This window comes from Zootoca vivipara, chromosome 9, assembly GCF_963506605.1.
Source record: "Zootoca vivipara chromosome 9, rZooViv1.1, whole genome shotgun sequence".
NCBI lineage: Eukaryota > Metazoa > Chordata > Lepidosauria > Squamata > Lacertidae > Zootoca > Zootoca vivipara.
The window spans coordinates 24,033,111-24,048,488 of record NC_083284.1 but is presented as its reverse complement, the minus strand read 5'-3'; the positions used below and the strand labels follow the sequence as shown (position 1 = coordinate 24,048,488).

Sequence of the window (15,378 nt, the reverse complement as noted above, 5' to 3'; positions counted from 1 at the left end):
CTATGTGAAAAGGGTGTGGCTGGGGCAAATGCCCCTGCCCTTGCAAATATCCCTGTCCCTGGGGAAAACAGCATTTTCTTGGGAGAGAGAGCCATAAGAAAGCAGCTCCTCAACCAAGGTAAATTCATTGAGCCTTGCTGAATGTGTTGGAACTGAAGGCACTTTCAGGTGCCTCTTTGAGTCAAATGACCAACAAAGCATTCATGCTTTCAAGCCCTGCTCTAGGATTCAAAGTGTTCATAATGATGGCATCAGTACAGAAGCTCAGTAAAACCCAACTGATGCAGTAGTTGCTCATGATCATCATTTATTTTTCCACATAATGCATCATGCAAAGTAGAACACAATGGTAAGTGTCCTTTCAGCCCTCCATTGGCTTAAAAAAAATCTTTTAAAGCATCTCTCTTTTTTTTCTCCTGAAAAGAATGAAACATTTGTTTTGTCCAAACCATTGTGTCCACAGGGGGAAAAGGGAAAGAAAGGCAAAAAGGGGCCTAAAGGGGAGAAAGGAGAACAGGGTGCCCCTGGATTAGATGCACCTTGCCCATTGGTACGTCTCATTTGTGTATTAGACATGTCTCCTCATACAGTAATATACCGGTAGTAGGTTGCTGCAATATGAGGAGGAGCAAGCTACTGATATTGTCTAATGCTGGTATCCAAGCTGGTATTCAACCGAAGAATCCCGTTGCCCATTTAAAGAAATGGTGACATTTGGTCTAACTCTTTCCCCCCAAAAGTGAAGATTTTAAAAATAGAATAGATATTAACGGTAAACATTTCCATAATTTGTGGTACAGAGGCTTTCATTTGCAATTATTAGCTATATTTTGTCATACAGGTCACTTGCTCTGATATGTGGCTTGTTTCTGAGAAGCAAAATACCAACATTATAACCCTCCTGTTAGCTTGCTCCTCCTTTTGTTCCTTCCTTCCTTTGTTTATTCCAGCAAAGTCAATGCAAAATATATTTCTTAGTAACGTTGCAAGTTAATCTTTACAAACAGGGATTCCGAGGAATTAAGGGGGAAAAAGGGGAGCCAGGCCAGCCAGGCCTGGATGGGCTGGATGCCCCTTGCCAATTGGTACAGTATTGCTCTTTCCTACCAACCCGCATGCAATTCCTGTGTTTCTAGTCGGTTGTTTCCAATGTAAAGTTTAAAACGACCAGACTTTACATTTACATGTCCCCGTACATGCATGTGCATGATCAAACTGGCTGCTTTGGTGATCGTAACAGTATCCAGAGATCACAACATCCTATCAACATCTGCAACGTAACACTAAGCACTTTGCGCCCGCCATCACACAATGGTTCTGAGTTTGTTTTATTCCAGCACTGACAATAAGTGTAATTCTCACCCACCCTACTTCAAGATTGCTTGTTTCTCTCCCCATCCTTACCACCACCACCACCAAAATGTGTTCTATCCCTACTTACAAGAATGAAGTTGCCCTCTTTGCTGACACAAACCAGATATATAAACCACAGGACTGCCCAATTTATAAAGAACGTATCATTTTTATTCTCGCCCTGCACATTTTATCTTAGCTCATTCCTGAACATGTTCTAAACTTTTAAGTATTCAGACTGCTTCTGTGGCTTTTCTTTTTAAATTAAGCAAGAGTACCGTATATGCACAGGCAGGGGGAGGAATTAATCTCTAATCCAAGCCACTTTAATGTGAAATCATACAAAGGATCAAGACCATGTGTACCTTATCTATTGGACAACAGAGCTGCTCCAGTCTGTTCTATGCTAACAGAGTTCTCTGCGCATGTATGAGTAAAGATATTCCCCTGATATCATTTGTGAGAAATGTTTTTTTGATGTATTAGAATAGACACTTTAATCAAAATCCTCCATGGAGCTCTCTACTGCTGCCAATGTTAAAAATATGAAGACGATGGAATAGGTTTTGTGTCCCGCCCCCCTAAAATTATATAGACATTTAGGATGACTTGGAACTAGTCTTCAGGACCTCACTAATGTGTCTGCAGTCCCTATGAACAGTTCCACTCTTATATATTGGAATGCTACACACATCTGAAAGCGGAATTCTCAGACATTTGTAAGGAGTTAACGGCCTGCAGCCCAAAGCCCTCACTGTCTTTTGTTTCTTAAATGTTTCCAGTGTAACAGTCTTTCCTTTGGAACTTAATTTCCCACAATATATACAACAGTTCCCCACTTTATGTTAGCATGAGTTCAAGCTCCTACCTATACTAAAATTCTACTCATCGATCCCTCTCCCTTGTACCAATCTGGCAACACTCTTTATTTTCATTATTATCAAAATATGATTATTATTATTTTTCATTTTTAAAATCAACATTTACACATTTCTAGAAAATGCCAAAGCCTTTTTAATGGTTAGCAGTTACAGCTGATCTGCATGTTCTGATACTGTTTGTATAGTTTAAGCACGAATGTTAAAGTTAAGTAGGTTTTGTTTCAAGCACAATGTTTCTAATCTAAGTTATCAAATGAATATTTATCTGACTACACATTCCATGTTATATTTGGTTTGCCTCTGATTAATGATAACTTATAGTTCATGTATTTGGTTGCAAGTAAATCAAGCATGCCTTCATGATTCTTAAAGGGGGGGGGGGAGTTTGCCTTTGCAGTATCATTTCTGTCTGGAAGTAAAGGGAAACTGTTCTAGAGTCAGGCAGCTTTAGGACAAACTTAATAGCCACTAGCAGTGTTATTGTTGTTGTTTGCTCAAATTTTTGAATTTCTCCCAAAAGAAATCAGGGAAATCATCAGATTTGTTGACATATAGAAAATCCATGTGTAAATTACACACCTGTTCAACCTTGAATTGGGCCCACTCTCACCAACTATTCCAATATTTCCACTTAGACAATGGAACTGCCCCTCCTGTTCCTCTACCCACATGTCTCCCATGTTCTTCCCAAATCTGCTCTGGAGGATTGGGAAAATACCAAGGACAGATGTTGGGGTGAGCTGGGGAGAGGAGAAGAGAAGAGAAGAAAGGGAAGTTCCATTAAACAACCAGAATCCTTGCACACTAGTGGAAGGAAGCACTCAATTGGATACTGCCCAATATATTTTAACAGAATCATAAAATGACTTGTCACTGTGGCCATGTTTGGCCAGCTGCCCAGTGACTAGAAAAGGTATTTAAAATGGGGGGAAATAAACAATGCTGTTTGCTCCCGTGGTTCCCAGCATGCCCACACCAGTTCAGCCTCCCTTCATCTGCCACTTTCTGACTCCATTGAGGCCAATGAGGACAGTAGAACTTACATTCAGGTACTCTGAATTCAGCAAACGTTTTCAGCAGGGGGCCAGTCCACTGTCCCTCAGACCTTGTGGGGAGCCGGACTATATTTTGAAGGAAAAAATGAACAAATTCCTATGCCCCACAAATAACCCAGAGATGCATTTTAAATAAAAGGACACATTCTACTCATGTAAAAACACGCTGATTCCTGGGCCGGATTTAGAAGGCGATTGGGTCGGATCTCGGCCCCAGGCCTTAGTTTGCCTACCCATGCCATATGCATATGTTACTCATGTGGAGGGCAACGTTGTAGTCAATACCTTTTAGCCCCTCTCCTAAAGTCACACCTGCTTCTTCCAGCCACTCTGCATTGCATGTGGTTCTCTGTGAAGCGACTCCAAATGCATGGGCTCCTGCACATGCGTAAGGGCTTCATGTGATCAGGACACCCTTCCCACAGACTACTAGACATGATGGCTATATTACATCCAGTATCAGCGGCAGGATGCCTCTGAATACCAGTTGCTGGGGAACCACAAGAGGGGAGTGTTGTTGCACTCATGCCCTCCTTTATAGGGTCTTCATGGGCATCCGATAGGCCACAGTGGGAACAGAACGCTGGTCTGTTCTGATCCAGGATTCTTCTTACACTCTTATTGTTTCTGTGAATTTAGTTTTCATTGGTAGAGTTTTCATGGAGAGAGTTTTAATTCTAAACACATTCTTACTGAAAATATACCAGCATGTTTGGGTTTAGCTAGCCTACAGCTGAATTGATTTACTCCCAGGAGATTAATTCCAGATAGAAATGATACACTCTTGCTCATGGAAAGATTGTTCTGAATAGTTTTTGTCATTTTCCAAGCCTATCCTGTCCTGCCTAAATGGACTAACTAGTCCAGTTCAACTCCGCAGTTGATCCAAGGCAGTGAACTGGTAAAGGCTACCCATAACATCCTTCCTGCTGGATTGGAACTCTAATTGGCTTTCCATTACCACAATTACATATGGATCAATGGAGATCTCTAAGCCATAAATAAATTTGCATGAAATAAGGCACTTGTTAATCTTTAAAGTGTTCCTATGGTGGTTAATTGTTCTTCAGAAAATCCAAGGAACACAGGATTATGTGTGTTAAGAGGATCTTCATGCATCCCACCTATCCCACCCATTCTTCTGCTGAATGTTTCAATCTTCAAGTTTTCATTTGTGAGATATGGAATGGTGTGGGGGTGGGTGCTTGATGAGAGGTGATGTTAAACCTTAATCATGAACTTTGTTCTTCAAACAGGGACCAGATGGCTTACCAATGCCTGGCTGTTGGCAAAAGGTGAGACGCTGAAAATCATCTTGTATGTCCACTTTTTATTAGGCAAATTAAGTTTGGGCAGTCAAGGGTAATGACAGGATATTATCAAAATGCTTAGATTGTAGAAAGGAAGATTTTGCCCATTTCCTCTAGACTCTCACATTGTTCTAGAGAGATACAGTGGGGAGGGGGAGTCAGTTCAAACTGCCCCAATTCCCACCCATGGGAGATCAGAGACAGCTCTTCATTCAGCTCTTCATTCAACTTAAAACAGTTGAAGCAGACATTTGAGCACGTTACTAACCTTGCTAAAATGTTGTTTCTTTGTTTTTGTTTTTTTGCAGTGATGAATCTAACTTTGCAAGCATGAAGTTGTGTATATAACACTCCGCTCTTGTATTTATAGTTGAAAATGGAACCATTGATTTTACAAGTCTGAAATATGTTTACACGTAGCTGCTTCTACTTGTTTGCAGTAGTCCATGTGTACATCTATTCTTCACGTACATCTGCAATTCAACAAAATATAAACTGCAAAATCAAGTATTAGTCTCTATACAGAGTTAATCTTTCCAGAGTGATCACTCATAGACATTTGAGTTGTTTCTGCAGTTTTCCAGTTTTTTTCTTTGTCTTCTTTTGGGCCTGCATGGACAAGTGCCATGAACTAGTTTACATGAAACTGTGACCAAATATGAGCTCAATGCTATGAAACGTACTGTACCTGATTGCCATTGGAATACAGTGACTTGGCTTCCATGTTCACCTTCATCAATCCTATATCACTGGTTCATAGCCCACATATTTGCTTGTGCTGACTAAAATCAGAAGCATGAATCGTGTGCCAAAACAGCTTGTTGTGTGATCATCCCCGTGAGCTGCAATGGTTGCTTGCTGTGACTTTTAATCCAGACACCTGAATTGTTCTTTTTTTGTCATCTCAAGGGAGTCACACCATGGCTTATTGCAAAAAAATGATAAGAGGAGGAAATTGAGACAATGGTCTTGAATTTGGAGGGAGCTGCAGTTCCTTCCAGCGGTGGATGGCTTTCGGTCTTCTGGGTTATGAAGCCACCTTTGTCAAAGGGGTGGAAACCTCTTCATCAGCCTCTGTTTGCTTGCACTGCCCGCAGTCACAAGCCATTCACATTGGGTGGATTTCAATACTAGTCCCTGTTGACTATTTAACCAAGAAGGAAAGAAGCATGAAGATCTTGCTTTGGGAGTAGGTTGATAAAGCTGCAGAGAGATGCCAAAAGGATCGTTTGATGATAGGTCTCAGTATCAACATGACCATTTTCAAGGATTGGTGCAGTATTTGTTTCACACACTGCATTTTGAGATTTTTGAAGGCAAGTATTCTTGACAAAAGATACCATGAAATGCCTAAAGCAATGGAACAGACATGACTGTATATGGCTCGCCATTTGAATTTTAGAAGTTCCTGATGAAATATCAAGTGCTTATAGGATTTTGGAAAAATATATTTTATTTTATTTGTGTTCCGGTTCGCTGTCGTCCAGCAGATACATGCTTCCTGAAATTTAAGTTCTGAAAAATGCACTTGTGTTCAACTTCTTTCAGTGTTGCCTTTCTTTGGATCTATAAGGTCTTTACTGCTGCAAAGCAAGGATTTGTTTCTTTTTAATTCGTATGAACTCATTTATTCATATACCTTTTTTCCCTTCTACAGTTGTCCTGTTTTGGGGGTCTGTAGCCCAAAGAGTATGCAATAGGGAAAGAATATTGCATGACAGTGACAGTAACATTTTTATCTCAAATATAAAATTATTTTCATCTGACTTTTAGGCTGCAATCCTGTGCATTCTTCTCTGGGACTAAGACCTATTGAATTCAGCGGAACTTTTGAATATGTTCCAATTGTGTTGCATATTGCTTAAAAAAACAGCTTTCATTTCTCTATTTTGAACACATCTGCTTAACTTTTAAATCTTAAGACTTGTATTCATAAAGTACATTTGTAGACATCCCAAGAAACTAATTTATGTTGCATTTTTTACTTTGCTTTAAAAATAATAATAATTGCCAGTGTTGAAATGGTGATTAAACTTCTATGTACATTCATAAAAAAGTCTGACCAAATAAGAGATTTCATACATGTGTGAAATAATGTGAGGAAGACACAATCATGTGTTTCTGGAGACAAGCATCTGTTGCTCCAGAAATGTCATGTGCATCACCTCGTAAAGATTCCATTTCCAAATAATGGCTACTTTGGACGTCAAACCATTGCTTAGCATGATGATAATCTGTTGCAGCAAGCCTTGGGCTCATGCACCTCCTCTGGTGCATGTGCAAGGAGAACAAATGCTCAAATTTTAATTTTAGAAGAACTGCAGTATAGTGTGTTACCCTATCCCTAAAGTATGGCTAATCTTAAATGCATATTTAAGATTGACCGCAGTTTGTTTAGGTTTGAGCATCAAGACAAGCTGCATTTAATCTGAAACTGGAGTGCACACTTCAAAACTCTTCCTCACTCCTGTGCCAGGGGACAGAGTGGAGTGCCCAAACCCAAGGCTCACCAAAGATAATTGTCATCACGATAAACTATCATGTCTGAACCAGACCATTTGCTTAGCACAGTGGACGCTCGGGTTGCGAACGTGATCCGTGTGGGAGGCACATATGCAACCCACAGCGCCGTGTTTGCGCACACACGGGTTGCGATTCGGCGCTTCTGCACATGCACAAAGTGTGATTTAGTGTTTCTGCGCATGCGCGAGCGCCGAAACCTGGAAGTAACCTGTTCTGGTACTTCCGGGTTCGGCACGCTGCGCAACCCGAAAACACGCAACCTGCAGCATCTGTAACCCGAGGTATGACTGTACTGCCTTCTACCCATGAATCGATAGTATCTCTAGAACTCATTTGTACTTTTACTTTGGATTTCGTTTTCATAATGTTTCATTTTCATTTCAGATTTCATTTTCAGAATGTCAAAACCATTTAATGAAAAGTATATCCCCCCCCCATTCAAAACAATTTTCCTTCCCACACACCCCAAAGAGCTGGGGAAATTTCTGTTCAACAACTGCTTTAATGCTGGAGCTTTTGTCTTAATAGTTCTAACAAATGTTTTGCCAAAGTTTCAGTGATGGCCTCTGAGCAGCAAGGGAAAAGAAAGATCAGGTGCTCAGGCAACTCAGAAAAAGGATGCTGTCTTTGCTAACTGCTTTATTTGTTGTTGCGATTCTGTTTCATTTTTTTATTGTAAGATGCCCTGTGTGTGTAGAAAGATAGGATTTAAGCATTTTAAATAAATGAGATAAGTCGTATTGATCTGCATGTGTGTGGGTATACAGGTGTACACACCCACTAACATTAATGCACACATGCAAACAAAACATATCTTAATCTTTGATCAATTTCTCCACAATGCAAGAAATTTGTTATTGCATCCCAACACATTTAATACATAATTTTAAATCTGTTCTGATGTCAATACTCACAACCAATCTCATTATGTAGAAATGGAGCCTGTCAATTCCCCGTGTACATTCCAATGTACATTTTTATTAGCGTTTTGTATTTCAGATTATTAAGGCACAAGTGTCTCCATTTATCCCTCTTGTGATTTAAAACAAGAGGGTTATGAGCCTTCCTTGTCTGACTACAGAAGGTTCCCTACAGGACTAAGCAGAGCCGTTTCCCCACCCTAGCACTCATACACAGATGCTTGTAGAGGCAGTGTGTCAAAAATGAAGAATGTGTGAGCTCTTCTCATGTTCCCATTTAACTCTTCCTTTTCACTTGGTCAAATTATGCCAGATCTGCTCAAGAAATGTGAACAAGTGGAGTGGGAAAGCTGGATCAGATGCAAGGGCTACACATAAACCTGTAGTGACCCAACATGTGGCTTGCAAGCAAACTTGCCAAGGGTGACAAAACGGAGCTCCATTGACCCCCTATGTCGAACCCTTAACACACATTTTCAACCCACTTTAAACGAGCTAACAACGGGGTATCAACCACTAATTTTAGAGTGAAATTAAGTTCCTGCATGCTGTCCTTGTAAATTAATAAATTTGCATGCCAGTCTACTGAGCTCTAGCTGCCAACAGCCCTTGGGCATACACATCAATGTAACATGTGATTTTATATAATCACAGAAACAGCTGCCAGCAATTCGCATTATGGTCACCAGTCATATTGCTATATCTAGCAACAGATAGGTATGTCCCATGTGAACTTCAGAAGAAGGGAACCAGTGGTCTTCCAGCTGTTGTTGTACTACAACTCCTTTTTACTGCTAACCACTGGCCATGACAGCTGCGGCTGATGGGACACGAGTCCGACAACACCTGGAGGGCCACTGGTTCCGTACCCCTGCCTGAGTTGGTTTTCGTTTTCTTTCTTTCCCTCAGTTACCATGAGTTTGGCATACATCTGCTTAGAACTGGCCATTCATTCATCTTAATTCTTACCCATTGTAATTAAAATGCTTTTGGTAGTTAGCAAGAGCCCATTCCATTTTGATAACGCCATCCTAGTAGAACTACATAAGTCAGTTTGTGAGTCATAGGAGATAGCAAAATAGTGTCAGATTTTTTAAAATATCTGTTGCCTGATGAAAGTGCAGATGTGCTCCTTCTAGCCATACAATTACTTTCGGAAGACATGCAGTGCCTTTAGTGTTGATCTTTGACAATTATTTTGGTGCTATTTTTTTCTTCTTATTGTGGGTCTCTAGCGTAGCTGTTTATCTTTTGCTGCCACAGGTTTCCTTTGCTTAAAATCTGCAGATTTGTTGGTGGTGTGATCTTTTTTCGTTCAGTTCAAACATTGGACACAGCTTGAGTTTACTTATGCAACTCCAGCTTCTTGTTTCTGTGATCATAATTATTTTTGCTGCCCCCCCCCAAACACACACCTCCCTGCAATATTTATTTGGTGTCCGTCCTCATGGGTATCTTTTACTCAACAAAGAAACAGCATGCCTGAAACCAACATGTTTCAGATTAAACTTTCCTTTAGCTCCATAAATGGAGAAGCTGCTTTCCCTTAATTTCCATAAACTGAGGAATTGTATCTTCCAGGGTGCTTACAGAACAGATAATTGCAAGGGATAAGATGTAGGACCACAGTTCATAATGAAGCATTCATTTCTCTAATCTGTTTGTAATTTTAGAATAACAGAGAGATGTTAGAGAGGTTGAGTGATGTCATGTTCCATATTGTGTCTATAAGAGGCTTAGATACAATCAAACTCATCCAGAGGTTTCAATTGTGTGCCCAAAGATCTCCCAACTATTTTCCTACGCTGTTCATTTAAATGGAGGGGGAATTCATGTTTTCACAAGTTGTGTGTGCAGACTTTCCATTGAAGTTAATGGTCATGAAGGAGCTCCATGGGTGCCTCAAAGCACCCAGGGCTCTTGAAGTAGAGCTGTTGTATTTCTTCTCACTGTCAAATGACTTTTCTTTATGTTTGCCTATGTATCATGCCATAAAGACTTGAAATGCATTGTTCTTCATCATCAGTATTATGTACAGGCTTGAAAGTATTTTAGTTTTATATGGGACTGGAAAGATATCTATTAGGCTTTGCTGTTGCGTTACTGTTTAATTTTGTTGTTTCTGGGTTGTTGCTTTTAATTAAGGGAACCCAGAGGCGGAATTTTGACTTTTGGTGCAATAAAAATGCCCCAAAATGTTAGTGCTGGGTAAGAACAAGCAGCAAGAGGCAATCCAGTAACATTCTTGTAGGTTCTGAATTTATTCACCGTACAGAACTGCTGGATGCAACTCTGGTTTACATAGGGCATTGTTAACTATGCGAATACATGGTTGGATTTATTTTGTATAATGGAATTGTTCTGTGTAATTATTTTTTTAAGAGTAAAAGCTACAAGAATGGGTGCACTCTTCTACAAAAGAATGAGGTTTTTGATGACATGTGTTTTCTTTGCAAGCTTTCTAAGCTCTGTTACTTGACTGTCATACAGTTATATCTGTATCTTTTTGTTTTACCTAAAAAGAGACTTTTCCTTTTCACACCAAAAAATACATTGAAATAAATAAATAGAATAAAAACACAAGTTGTGTCAACATGGTCTCCGGGAGCTTTGAACAATGAGACCTAAAGCTGTTAACAGAAACATCTTTCTTTTTTTTCCTTGTGTGGCATCTCGATATGAGTCTGAATGGTCCAGTGCTATGAAATATACAATTCATTTCTGAAACTGCCCGATGATTGGCTAGACACTGCCAGGGTGTGTGTGTCACACTGATTTCTGATCATTGCTGTCTGACCATGTGACAAGGTCACCAAAACAGCAAAATGGATGCTGAAAAGGATGAGGTTTCTGTAAAAGTGGGAGTTTGTTTGCATTTTTTTATTTTAAAAAAATGGTATTTGAAATGCATCCTGCTAACTATGCTGCTCAGAAATAGAATTGTCTTTCCTTGGATAACAGGGGGCCTTATTCCAGCAAGGACCTTCAATGTTTAAACATTTTTGCTGAAAATCCATCTAAATCTACTCAGTCACACTTGGTACTGCTTTGAGATAATTTGGAAGCATTTGATTGGGAGAGGGGTTTATTTTAAATGTTGTTAATGTTGGCCACAATCCTTTGTCCAGCTCTCCGGGGCATTTCCAATAAAATGAAAGGGTGCTACACAATAATACCGTTGCACACAATCCCAATCTCCGAGTGGTGCGAGATTCCAGGGTTTGTGTTTCCTTTTGGAACGAGACACAGCAGATATATACAGCCTGAGCCTACGATGGAGGGTTTCACAGCATCAATACCCCAAGAGGGTCTCACAGAGCTGCTTTCCTTTGTTCCCCTGAATGGCTCGCCACCAGGAGGCTGGCCTTGCTTTTCCAATAATTAGAACCCTTGATTAAATATTAACACTTGCTCAATCCAGGGATTTAGAGGGGTTTGGCATACAGCTTAACTCCCCAAACTCAGAACAATGCTGTACTATCAAAGCCTCATGCAACTTTCATATTGGAGCTTGTACAAGAGAGCTTCCCAATGGATTTTGCCCATTCATTGAGGATATTTTTCTGTTGTACATGTTTGGGAAGTGTAGTATATAATGCAACCTGGTAACAATTTTTAAAGGTGTATGTATCTGATCATTTTTTCTTTTTGGAAAATATTATATTTTTAATTTGTGGTGTTTTTTTACTTTTTTTAATTGATCTGTATGTGCAGTTATTTTGATATTTCATAGCAGTCTTTCTTAAAAGAAGGTGATGAGATTTGGAGTGAATTGTCACTGTGGGAAACATTACATGAGTCATTCTCATATCACATATTCTGAGTGTCATTTCACTGTAAAACTATGGCTGTGTAAATAATTTCAAGGCTAAAATCATCACTTTTGATTTGTTATACATTTTTACTTAAGTGTGGCTTCTGGTTCAGACATAATTCAAGACTGAGCCAAATGAAACAGTATGAATTATTTCTTTTCTTTGTCAAATTCTCCTGATTTCTCCTGTTCTTTACAGTTTTAAAATTGTTCCTGTTTCTTTGAGTTTTGTATTTGGTTTTTGTTCCTAGCTTGTGAGAAGTTGATCTTCAGAATTATTTTTACACTATTTATGACTTATTTTCATAATGTAAAAAGTGTGTAATTATTAAACTCTTAATCTTACTATTGAGGGTGTTTTGTGTTTTCTCTTTGCTCTCCCTGAGTTGTAAAAACAAGCTTGCCGTTTCAAAAAAGGTACCCTTTGCACAGTGCAGTTTCTGTGATAGTGTCTTTCTAAATGATCAACTATTTAAAATATTAATCTGAAGAAATAGTTGGCTTAAATACCAATAATTTATTCCAGATGGTCTTGAATATATTGACCAGTGTTTGCCTCTGCCTAGCATATGAAATTTCCAAAACTCTAAAACCTTCCATTTAAGAGTTTTCTTACAAATTTACTCATGCACCAAACTGCATGGAAACTGCAAGAATTCAATTTATTCCTTCTGCCTGCTTCTTAACTGCTTAACTGAGCCACAAAAAGCCTTGCCTTAGTATCCCATGACTGCTAAATTTGCTCAGGAAAATGCTCTAAAATCACTGGAACTTGGGTGAGGTCCTCTGTCAGGGGCACCGACTTGCCCCTCACCTTGAGGGGACCCGGCATCACGTGACCGCATCCTAGCCCTGCCCAGTGGCGGCAGGGGATGGGGAGCACGGAGGGTGACCTTCACCCTCCATGCGTCCTGCCCTCCCGGCTTGGCCCCCTCCCCGAAGCCCCTTCTGCCCCCATAGTTGGTGCCCCAGATTCTGTCAGAAAGGTTTCAAACCCATTTATCAAACAACAAACTCCATAGGCTTTTTGCTTTCTTGTACTTTTTGGAACATGCTACATTCTAAAACTTTCATCTTTCGATCAGAGACTTGGAATAACAGCTAGTATTCAACCAGTGTGCTGCTGCCTGTTGTTCTGTTCTTTTAAATAGCTGTTCTCCACAGGGTACTTCACATTTAATCTAACTTCTGTACATTTACAATGTTCTGTGATAGAGATTCCGCCTGAAAAAACTTTTATATTTTATTTTAGTCCATACCCCTCATAGACTGCCATCTAGTGGTTCAGTCATACAAACACTTTTCAAAACTCAAGCAGATACTGTATGTTATTTTGATTTTTCCTACTACTGACCCAATACGCCTTTCTTTTTAAAAGGAAAAGTGGTGGGGAAAGAAAACCACAGTTATCTATAACATAACCTTTTCAGATTCCACAGCTCTGAAAGGTCTATTCATCTTGAAATTCTGCTCTGATAATTGCACAGCAAAGCATTTTCTGCATCCTAAAAGCCATGCTTAAGGACACACATATGTGGAATAAAATTATTTTCAAACTATCTAGCCCACATAGATTTTTAAATGTGTAACAATAGATTCTGGATAAAATGAAATGAAAAATTCATTTAGTGCTGTCCAGTGCTTTTTTGTGAATCTTTGTACTTTTGTCCATTTACTGTATTTATTTCTCCTGATTTGAACTATAAAATGGTGGTTTTCTTGAGTCAAAATGAGAGCACCCTTAAAAAATTTTTAGAAAAAAAGCACTGGTGCTGTTTACATCTTTCCACTCTGCTCCTATGATGTATTAAGTTTACTTATATGCTGCTTTTCCACAATAATGTTTCCGGCAGAGGCGTAAATAGGCTCTCTTGCACCCTTGGCAAGGAGATTTATCAGCACCTTCCAAGGCTTTTTTTCAGTGGGAATTCCTCACTGGAGGTAAAAGGTAAATGTCCCCTAGACCAGGCATCCCCAAACTGCGGCCCTCCAGATGTTTTGGCCTACAACTCCCATGATCCCTAGCTAAGAGGACCAGTGGTCAGGGATGATGGGAATTGTAGTCCAAAACATCTGGAGGGCCGGAGTTTGGGGATGCCTGCCCTAGACTGTTAAGTCCAGTCAAAGGCGACTATGGAGTTGTGGCGCTCATCTCGCTTTCAGGAGGAGGGAGCCAGCGTTTGTCCACAGACAGCTTTCCAGGTCATGTGGCCAGCATGACTAAACCGCTTCAGAAGTGGTTTAGTCCTCACTGGAACTGGTTCTGGCACCTCTCAGGGGCCCTTTTGTTACCTTAACAACCCATACTTAATGGGCCATTACCAGGCCAGTCTGTCTATTCCAGCAATTTAATCCATGCTGGATCCAGGAATTAGAAGGGAGACTCGGCCCTACAGCCAACCCACCAGTAAACTCATAACACTATATTCCCATTGAGCATTATCCAACATTAATCATACATCCATTAAATCAGTAGATTTCAGTTATGTCTGCTGATTTAAATGGGTCTGCTCTGAGGATGACAAGCGTTGGATATCACCCATGGAATTTAGTACTCTAAATACTCTTGGGCAGGGTACTCCTGCAGAGGACTGTGTTGTAATTTACTCTCTACCCTCATAAATTAAGGGGCCTGTGCATTAGATTAAGACATGGCTCCCCAGGTTTCCATCATTTATCGACCGCTTCATTCTCTAATGTTTGATTTGGGAAAACAAAAGGAGGCCCCTGCGCTAATTATATCTCCTGTGCAAATGTCACTACATGCTTTCAGGCACATAAATATCCTTCAAACAGTAACATTAAAGATGCAGACAACCCATGATTAAAGCAAAGGGATGAAAAGATGAAATAATACCACATTCATTTTTAAAATAAAATTTCCAAGCTTTTATAGCCCATAAGCAAAATTTTGCTCAAAAACAAATTATTTATTACTGGACGTCACATCACAGAAAATGAATTATTATTATTTTGAAGGCATGCCTGTATAGAGAATTTTTTAATGTTTAATGTTTTGTTATGTTTCTCTATATATGCTGGGAGCTGCCCAGAGTGACTAGGGCAACTCAGATGGTCGGGGTAGAACAACAACAGCAAACAACAACAACAATAAATCACAGAACTGGAAAAGGTGCAGAAATGGTATAGATCAAACAGGTAGAGAGATTTCACTCCTCCCCCCCCACCCAAAAAAAAAAAACCACCTCTCCCCTATAAACCCAGTGTCATAATAATCTCCTTTGTGAAACTGACTGCCAATAGATTCAGAACAGGCAAGATAAATGCATCTTCACACCATTAATCTATGGAATTCACTGCCACTAGGTGCCCCCTTGCTTACATTACCTAAAAAGGAGATTGGCCAAATCCATAGAGCAGCAGTAAAGAAACTCAGGTCTGGAAGCCAAACAGACTGCCTGACCTGCTCCTCCAAATTCTCCCCACGCACCTCACTTGTCTGACTTAGAATCCTATTTGTTTTTGCCTGGCTGGAATGTGCCCTCTTGCTTGCCTAGACAG

General features: G+C 39.9%; 1 long non-coding RNA gene across 2 annotated transcripts; it reads left to right on the top strand.

Moving 5' to 3' along the window:
- The first annotated feature begins 463 nt into the window (after positions 1 to 463).
- Positions 464 to 12,122, top strand: LOC132592625 (uncharacterized). 2 transcript variants are annotated; one of them, XR_009558120.1, is made up of 3 exons: positions 464 to 550; positions 4,546 to 4,584; positions 5,509 to 12,122. It is a non-coding gene; the product is annotated as an uncharacterized LOC132592625 (long non-coding RNA). The 2 variants fall into 2 exon arrangements; XR_009558121.1 differs by lacking the exon at positions 5,509 to 12,122 and adding an exon at positions 4,908 to 5,105.
- Positions 12,123 to 15,378: the final 3,256 nt, after the last annotated feature.